This window comes from Physella acuta, unplaced genomic scaffold, assembly GCF_028476545.2.
Source record: "Physella acuta isolate Inbredline_101_S28 unplaced genomic scaffold, ASM2847654v3 ptg000309l, whole genome shotgun sequence".
NCBI lineage: Eukaryota > Metazoa > Mollusca > Gastropoda > Physidae > Physella > Physella acuta.
This window is the reverse complement of record NW_026731828.1, coordinates 76,918-86,413: the sequence shown is the minus strand read 5'-3', so window position 1 is coordinate 86,413 and position 9,496 is coordinate 76,918. Positions and strand designations below refer to the sequence as shown.

The 9,496-nt window shown below is 34.5% G+C and overlaps 1 long non-coding RNA gene across 1 annotated transcript; it reads right to left on the bottom strand.

The window, feature by feature from the left end:
• Positions 1–1,289: 1,289 nt before the first annotated feature.
• Positions 1,290–2,990, bottom strand: LOC131940133 (uncharacterized). The gene is made up of 4 exons (XR_009386522.1): positions 2,877–2,990; positions 2,187–2,299; positions 1,842–1,899; positions 1,290–1,603 (listed from the first exon to the last, which is right to left on the bottom strand). It is a non-coding gene; the product is annotated as an uncharacterized LOC131940133 (long non-coding RNA).
• Between the last annotated feature and the right edge of the window lie 6,506 nt (positions 2,991–9,496).

Below are 9,496 nucleotides of genomic sequence, written 5' to 3'. Positions count from 1 at the left end.
TGTTATTCTTCAAACTAGTAATGTTAAACGTGTCTTTTTCGCATTTTCGACTTATAAGCAATACAGTAAATTCCGATAACGTCCATATGCATACAAGCAATGGCGTAGGCGAGGAGGGGTTTAATAGTGATTTAATAATGATACTTTCTTAACCCTCTACTGGACATCATGTTTGGTACCTTGCCCCTGGCAACTGGGTGGATTTGGACTACACCTAAGTTTTACTTCATAGTAAATGGCTTCAGTTTTAATTATTGGAGTTGGTAGCAACATTGACACAGTTGAAGGTATTCAGAACAAGGTGGCCAGGAGAAATCACATTAATTAGTATAAAATTTACCATTACTAACAATAAGCCCTACTTAACTGTTTAATGTTGATAGATATTAAGCCTGGTATGTATTTATGTTTATTAATTTGTACAGAAACAAAAAAAGGATTCCCAAACAAAGTTTTATTTTTCAGAAATAAAGAAAATGATACAAATCAATAAAGAACAGTTTTCAAAAGAATTTGTATAAAAGTAATTATTATAAAATAGGAATATAGTATTGCATAGATACAAGTAAAATACTTGACACAAACAATATGAGGAATATTTTTTATCAGAGAAGAGAAAAATATATGACGTAGTTTGAAAATAATAATGTACAGAATGTAGCTTTTGCAGATTAAAATGAAAATTCTCATGCCTATATAATTTATTGAGTAAATGAAGCAAGGCCCAAAACACTAGGCTAAATAATATGCATGGGACAGGCACTGAAAACTACAAATTGCATATAGTGAAGGTTACCCTATTTATTGGCTATATCCACCACAGTAAAGATTTATGGCTTTATTACCTGCTTGTAAAATTGTTAAGGAAAAAGTGAAGTATTGTTAACTTTTTATGGCAGGCCAACTACGGGCTGTGTTCTGGGAACATGTCATCTGTAAGGGGCATTGTTCTCGGCACATGTTGTCAATTTTTGTGTTCTCGGCACATGTTGCCATTTTGTGTGTTCTGGGAACATAATGACATTTTGTGTGTTCTGGGCACATAATGACATTTTGTGTGTTCTGGGAACATGTTGCTATTTTGTGTGTTCTGAGAACATGTTAACATTATGTGGCTGTGTTCTGGGAACATGTTGCCATTTTGTGTGTTCTGGGAACATGTTAACATTTTGTGTGTTCTGGGAACATGTTGACATTATGTGGCTGTGTTTTGGGAACATGTTGACATTATGTGGCTGTGTTCTGGGAACATGTTGACATTATGTGGCTGTGTTCTGGGAACATGTTTGTTTCATTTTGAAATATTATAATAAAACATTTTTAGAAATTCTATATTAGGAATTGTGTATATATATAAATTTATATATTTAATAAGACAATTGGATGAATTATAATAAACAGCAAAAATGATTCAAATAAGTTTAGAAGTATTTGGCTTGCTGTCCTAACAGTGAACTGTATTGCGAGCTTGTTTCCCTAGTGATAACCCATGTTTTTTGTGCGACCCTTCCAATCAAGTATCCAGCTTTTTCTTGGCCTGTATCAAAATGCTGGTCATAGACTTGCTTGACTTGTGTATCACAATATGATTTTGAATGTTTTTCTGTAAATGAAATAAAGGCTAAATATTTTGATACTTTCTTTTGTGGAACTTGCAAGAAAAATAAATTACAAATTTATATTACTATCTCTAATATTTCTTTACTATAACTAATTACTTTGAAAAGATAAAGCACTGAACATGATGAATAACAAGAAACAAACATTATCAGCAAAGATTATAGATTTAAAATTGTGTTCATTCATATTGAAGATTAATGAAGTAGACTATCAATATTTACCCTCTTGATGGCTGATACTTTGATTTGATGTCTTTACTTTAAGCTTACACATCAGTCTCTGTGTGGTAAAATATGAAATAATATGCTTCAATAAAACTGTTTCAGTATATTAATTATATTAGATAAGTACATAGTTTTGAGCTCTATAACAATATATGTTTCAATTATCATTCAAATATAATACCCTCTATGTTGTACAACTCACTGATTTATTAGAATTTAAGAAAAGACAATAATTAATAAAATATTTTGGATTAAAATCCTTTATATTTATTATAACATACAATGCTATCTCTTGCTATAATAATTACTTTAAAAAATGGGTTATGCCTATAGTACAGTTACCTGAGGATGAAACTAGGCACAGTGTATAGTCCACGGAGACTGATTAATATCCCTTGTAATTGAACATCAGTTGTAGTTATGAAATCTGGATGGTCAAACACACACTCATAGTCCTGAAAAGCAATTTACACATAGATTAGCAAGAATATCTCACAAATTATTAAATTAAAGCTAACCCCTATTTAGTGCAATCCATCAAAGTAGTAGCATTTTTGTTAAGTTGTAGACACAATACAAAGTAATGTTTGTTCTGTGATTTACATACTTTTATAAAATAGCAATCAAATTATATATATATATATATATATATATATATATATATATATATATATATATATATATATATATATATATATATATTTATTTATTGTAAATTTTAGCTGTCTTGCTATTAAATTTATTTACTCGACTGATCTAAACTCACTTTATTTAAACATAATATAGTGGATAAGTATAGTGATTTTATTATTCAGCAATAAATAGCAGGCCTAAAAAAATTTAAATAGTAACGTTTGCGAATGAACACATTAAATTCTATGTATTTCCATTTCTATGTCTTTCCCAACTTGATGCATATTACTAACCAAGCATTAAACTATAGTCCTAAACCTGACTCTAATTACCATTTATTGGACAACCTGAACCTTTGCGATACCATGTTATAATATATTATTTTAAAAAAGAGCTTACCACTAATTACTAAAATCAATTGTTTTTAGTATTAACTGAGCCGCATACTATCTGCTGCTATTGTCATCACCAGAAATCCAGTATGTTGGCAAAGATTAGTTTCTAAGTTCCCTGCGGGTGTGGGGAAATTGCGAGACGCGAAAAGCGAAATGGCGAGGCGGGAAAATGCGAGAAGGGCGCGAAAACGGTCGGTCACGTGACTTTTTTGTCTCGCATTTTACCACAAGCCGATACTTACGCTGGGTGGTGTTGAAATGCGAAGATTTCTGCGAAAAATTTACCGCACCCGACTTTTAGTGGTATTTGGTCCAGATTTCAAAGACGTTTCGTTTACATTGTTAAAACTTCCGATTTTTCCGTCGCTAGACATACTGACGACTTAAAATACCACCTTGTTCGAAACCGACGGAAATACCGCCGACGATAGATCAACTTCTGTCTTTTGTGTGGAAAGGCGAGGCCGCCTGATTTACCGTCTTTGAAGATCGCCGTGCCCGGATCCGCTGCCGCCGCAAACATATTTTCTATTGTTGCATAGAAATTTTGTATTATAGCCGCCGCCTACGATTTTTTTCTAGCTCTTTTTTACCATATAAATTAAATCTAAGCACAAGGAAATGCCTACATCATTTGGATACAACAAAATAAAGTGACGTCACCGATATTATCAGTTGCTTGTGCTATATCGTAAGCTATGGGCCTACTTCAAATATTTTTAAAACCAAGTTGAACTTATCTGATTTTTTTGGTTTTGGTGGTGGTGTTATTTGGGGTCTTCCATAAATGACGTCACACTCGTAGGGGGGGGGGTCTGTACTTTTATGACGATGTGTGATGAGGGGGAGGAGGGGGGGTTAGATGTGAAGTCGCACTATAAAAAAGCAATGTTAGAAAAAGAATTTTAGACGTTTTTTCGCGTTTTAGAAAACTGTTTTAATACATTTTAATAGGAATTGATTAAAATACTCTATTTTGACCGAAATTAGACAAGATTTTGGGAAAATATCGATGTTTAAAAAAAAAAAACTCAACTGCTGGTGACAACAATGAGCAAGACATTGCCAAAATTACAGAAATGATAAAAATACAAATTATAAAAAACGGAAAACAGATGTTGAGCGTGCGGATGATGATGATGAGAACATGGGTGCCAGTGTTGTTTGTGGGATGAACGAGGAGGTCAACTGTGATGAGAATGTGAAATGTTGTGAATGTGGATTGGAAGAAGTAGCAAAAGAAAAATGTATAATTTTTATAATGTTTATTTTAAAACAAAAAAAAAATAATTTAAATAAATAAAGATGGAAAAAAAAAAACTTTTTTCGCAAAAGTGTCTCGCTATTTACCCTTAATTCCGCAGGTATGTCTCGCATTACCTTCTCGCATTTTCCCGCCTCGCCATTTCGCTTTTCGCGTCTCGCAATTTCCCCACACCCGTTCCCTGCAACCTCTTTCCTTTCGAGTGCGGAAAACACTGAAATCATTAATCATTATTTCATTATGCCTAATAGTTTAAAGGTAGTATTAAAGTAGTACTAAATAGTACGAGTCTTAGTTACTATAGGTCTAATGATAATTATTATTGTGTATGCTTACATGCTTTAAGTTTTATGCACATTATTGGTATATAATATATAGTCTATAGTATATAGCCTAAGCTATAGAGTATATACATATAGGCCTATGAGCCTAAATATAACAGCAGCTTGAATAATGCTCATTAGCATGCATTCACTATAAACTATAAAGATAAACAAATATTTCAATTTAATTTAATTATAACTAATAATAGTAAATAGGCTTTTTTCTTGTGGTAACAAATTTAAAGTATAGGGCAGTACAGTTATAGTATAGGCCTGCTACTAGATTCTATATTTAAGTATGTGGGCTTTTCATTCCAATGCACCACAATAGATACCACACATGATCAAGCTGGACCTCTGATCTAAAGATTTAATAATTGGGCCTAACAAACAGTGAAACTACAATAAAAATCATGTAAATTACTAATTTAACCTTCTTACCTCCGCTTCTCTAGATTCCTATTCTATTTCCTTCAAACTTTCTTTTTATGCAGCCGTATGATTAGATTCTAGACTATATTCTAATAAACATGAAATAACTACTAACCAGATCACTAGATCTAAATTTCTATCTTCTATGCAATATGTATTAAACCTATAGGCCTAATATTTATTTTAAATTCCTATGCGATGTGTCGTGAACTGTAGGTTTCATGTTATTTTTTTAATGGCGGAAATCAGTTTAAAATTTCGTTTCCTTCCTTTTGTTATTCTATTTATAGATTCAAACTGCTTAGAGTCGGAGCAATTATCATTGAGTTAGTCGGCTGATCCACACAGGAAGTGCGGGTATATCTATTAGTTACTCAGTGATCTGATCATTGACAGGAACAGAGATAGCCATTCGCATGGGGTGCAGAGAGAGAGAGAGAGAGAGAGAGAGAGAGAGAGAGAGAGAGAGAGAACTGTGTGTTTGTGTGGAGATATGTTTGTGTTTATGTATATAATTGTTTGTGTCTGTGTATGTATATTAGTGTTTGTGTGTGTGTCTGTTTATGTGTTTGTATGTCGGTTTATGTGTTTGTTGATGTGTAAATAATCCAGTCTCCTGATAGTTTCCAAACACCAGAAAATATGGGTACTACTGTATCTGATAGCCCTCTTCTATGATGCGGAAATTGACACAATAATAAAAGAACAAAATAGAAACAAATACAGTCCGCGCGGTCGAGTCAGTAAAGCTTATGGAAGATAAACCGAAAAGTCTCGAGTTCGAACCCCGGGCAGATGAGGCTCGTTAGCTGGGGACAGCAACTCTTCTAGGAGAGACAACTCCAAAATCAAACAACTGCTGCCTTGTAGTTTGTTCTTGGTGGGACGAAGGCTATCATTGAGACTGACATTTCTACTAGGGTAAAATAATTTGATTGATTTTGTAATTTATTTTAATTGATAATCTATTTAGGCCTAATTTCATATTCATAATCAAAACACCGAAAATCTGTTCATAATCTTCTTATTTGGATTTTGGCCATTCACCTCTAGCCCGGTCGCGAACTGGCTGGCCAATGTACAAAATCAACAAACGTTATTGCCCGTTCTACTCTAGCCATCTCGCTATACATGTAGGCCTACGTATATATATTTATTTATACAGCTCTAATTTCAATTATATACTGCAAACTGTTTCAGAATTTGGCGGTAACCTCTACACAATAAAGACACAAGAAAAGTTCAACATCTTGAAGACGATCGCCGGTACATTCCGCTTCAACTTCTGGGTAGGTCTGGATGACATGGAGACGGAGGGCGTGTTCAAGTGGGTGGATGATGGCACCACACTTACCTACAACTGGACGAGAACAATCTTTAACGTGTGTATGTAGACTACTCATGAATCTTACACATTTTGACATTGAATGATGTACATTTCCCTCTACAGTGACGAAGTCAGAATTTAAACGGGGGATGTTTATTACTTTAAAAAAAGTATAAATTGTAAAAAAAAATGTGTTCGCATATGACCTAGAGCAGTGGCGTAGCCAGGATCGTTTCATGGGGGTGGGGGTTCAATTTTTTAAAATCGTTATATATATATATATATATATATATATATATATATTTATATATATATATATATATATATATATATATATATATATATATATATATATATATATATATATATATATATATATATATATATATATATATATATATATATATATATATATATATATACATATATATATATATACATACATATATATATATATATATATATATATACTAGTAGACTGTCTTCGATTTGGCGCCCTGGTCTATTCTGTGAGCGCTATGGTGCATAATTTCGTTTTAAACAGTGCGATAGACTAAGGATACGAAAAGCTACTATAGTCCTTATCTGAATCGAATACGGGCGTCGTCCGGAGCACAGAGAGAGTGCCACTGTCGCCCCGGGCCTTCCCGTGAGTGCCAAGGCGTATACTTTCGGTTTAGTGTTTTCTATAGACTATTGAAACGTTTGTGTTTGCTTTTGTGTTTGCGTTTGTGTTTGCGTTTATGTTTGTGTTTGCGTTTTTTGTTCGCTTTGATGTTTGCGTTTGTGTTTGCGTTTGTATTTGTGTTTGTGTTTGCTTTTGTGTTAGCGTTTGAGTTAGAGTTTGAGTTTGTATTTGTGTTTGGGTTTGAGTTTTCGTTTATGTTTGCATTTGTGTTTGCGCTATGTTTGCGTTTGTTTTTTGTGTTTTGGTTTTAGTTGGTTGTGGTTTGGTTGAATTCGAAAAGTAATATAATTCCTAAACCCAGGCTAAGCCCGATATATGCTTTAATAAACTCACAAGCCAATGTCATTTACAGATAGGTTTTTCACAAAGGCCAGGGTAGGGCCTGGCCGGGACGGCTAGTTTATTTATAAATTTAAAGTACACAAAATGTGGTTTAGTTATCACTTGTGTTCTAAGGGGTCGTGTCATCCATAAATGACGTCACGATTTTTTGCCAATTTTTTACACCCTCCTACCTACGTCACACATCGTCACAAAAAGTCAGACACCCCTCTAAAATGACGTCACACTCCACCCCATCCCCCCTCGTTGACACAGCCAGAGCGTTGACAATGAGCGTGCTGGACCCATACGTGGAACCAGCAGGTAAACAATAAAACTTCGAGGCAATGTTAAAGCTGAAAGGATTACATTATTTTAAAATACTTGATGTAAACGTAGATATTTCTCGCAGACATGACGACTCACGTTTGAATAACAATATATTGAGTATAGTATCAGTGTTTCTTCCAGACGTTTTTCCCGGGGGGGGGGGGCGTTAGACTTTTTTCGGGGGGGGGGGGGGGGGGGCGAAGAGATGCCTGGAAGAAACTCTGTATAGTATGCGAATTATTTAACTGTTTTCATGGTATAGTTCATTGTAGTCTATATGATGGACTTAGTGGATGTCATCTCTTACAAAGCAATTGTAATGTTATAGATTTTAATAGTAAAGACTCTCCATCCGCTTTTTTTTCCTCGCACCTACAAAAATCTCGTGCTCTCGACCTTGGAACTGATCGTATGACCAGTTATTTTTAACACGTTTTTCTTAACTCAGCTTTGCGTTTGTTTGTTTGTGGGTTTGTTGTTAAAATTGACAACGAAAATTAGCCCACTTCTGATTGCTCTAGACATCTGAAATTCGGCATGCAGGCTATTTTCGCCTAACAATTTCAGATGCAATCATAAAAACTAGCAATTAGAGACCTAAATTAGCTTAATTAAATTACGCCCCAAGGACCCTAAAATTGAGGACATGATTTCTAAAGCAAAAATTATCAATCCAGATTTATCAAAACAAAATTAAGAGGTTTTATCAGTGGCGGAGTGGTCTAGCGGTAGAGAGTTGGACTGCTAACCCGTTAGTCTCGAGTTCGAATCCGGGTTTAAGTCAGTAGACCGTCCCTGAGTCCACCCAACTCTGATGGGTAGCCAAAAAATCCTCTAAATTTTTATGTATTTAAAAACACTTAGTCAAGTCATACTTAATCAAGTCATTAGATAAAGTAGAAAATAAACTATATAAAAACTTTTTAAAAACCACGTTTTTCATGTGAAGCAACGGACTAAAAAGGAGAAAATAAAATACTTAAACAAACTTTTTAAAAAACCACGTTTTTCTTGTGGACTAAAAAGTAGAAAATAAATTTTTCTTCCGACCCTAGGGGATCTACCAATGACTGCTCGTAGATTTTGTGCTTCCTCGAGCTGTGCAGGTTCTTGTGATGACTGTTCATACATTTGATGACAAAAAACGTGGGTCGGGCAGATGGGTCGGGAAATTTGATGGTGAACGTACCCACGTTTTTTTGTCATCAAATGTATGAACAGTCATCACAAGAACCTGCACAGCTCGAGGAAGCACAAAATCTACGAGCAGTCATTGGTAGATCCCCTAGGGTCGGAAGAAAAATTTATTTTCTACTTTTTAGTCCACAAGAAAAACGTGGTTTTTAAAAAAGTTTTTAAAAGTATTTTATTCCTCTAGATCGTTTAATTAACTAACATGAGCTACCGACATGAACACAATGAAGTAAGGGAGATAAGGCGTGTCATCAAGGGCAAGAGTAGCAGCCCTATGTGTGAACATAAGTTCTGTAAATAGTTTTTGAATAAAATATTCGGGGAACGGGGTTTAAAGTTTTATTATGACTGCCCTACTCTGTAAACGCTAAAGAACATGAGCATTACACTGATACCTATGCCTTACTCTCACTAGTTGACATGCTTCCGACCTTTAGTCAAATAGCACTATTGACAAATTCGCAAATACGGCAGTCTACTACAAACATACTTCGTCAAATTATAGGGCAATTTAATTAGAACAACGATATATTATTTCACAATCTTTTGATAATTTACACCAGGGGTCTCCAAACTTTTCAGCCCAAGGGCCGCATTAACTATAAAAAATCAGTCCGGGGGCCAGAGTTTTTTTCCAGGCATCTCTTTAGGGTTGTAAAGCCCCTCAGCTCCCGAAAATGTCTGCCCCCCCCCCAAATATAAATTATATATAAATATATACAAATTTCAAGTGTCGTCGTCAACC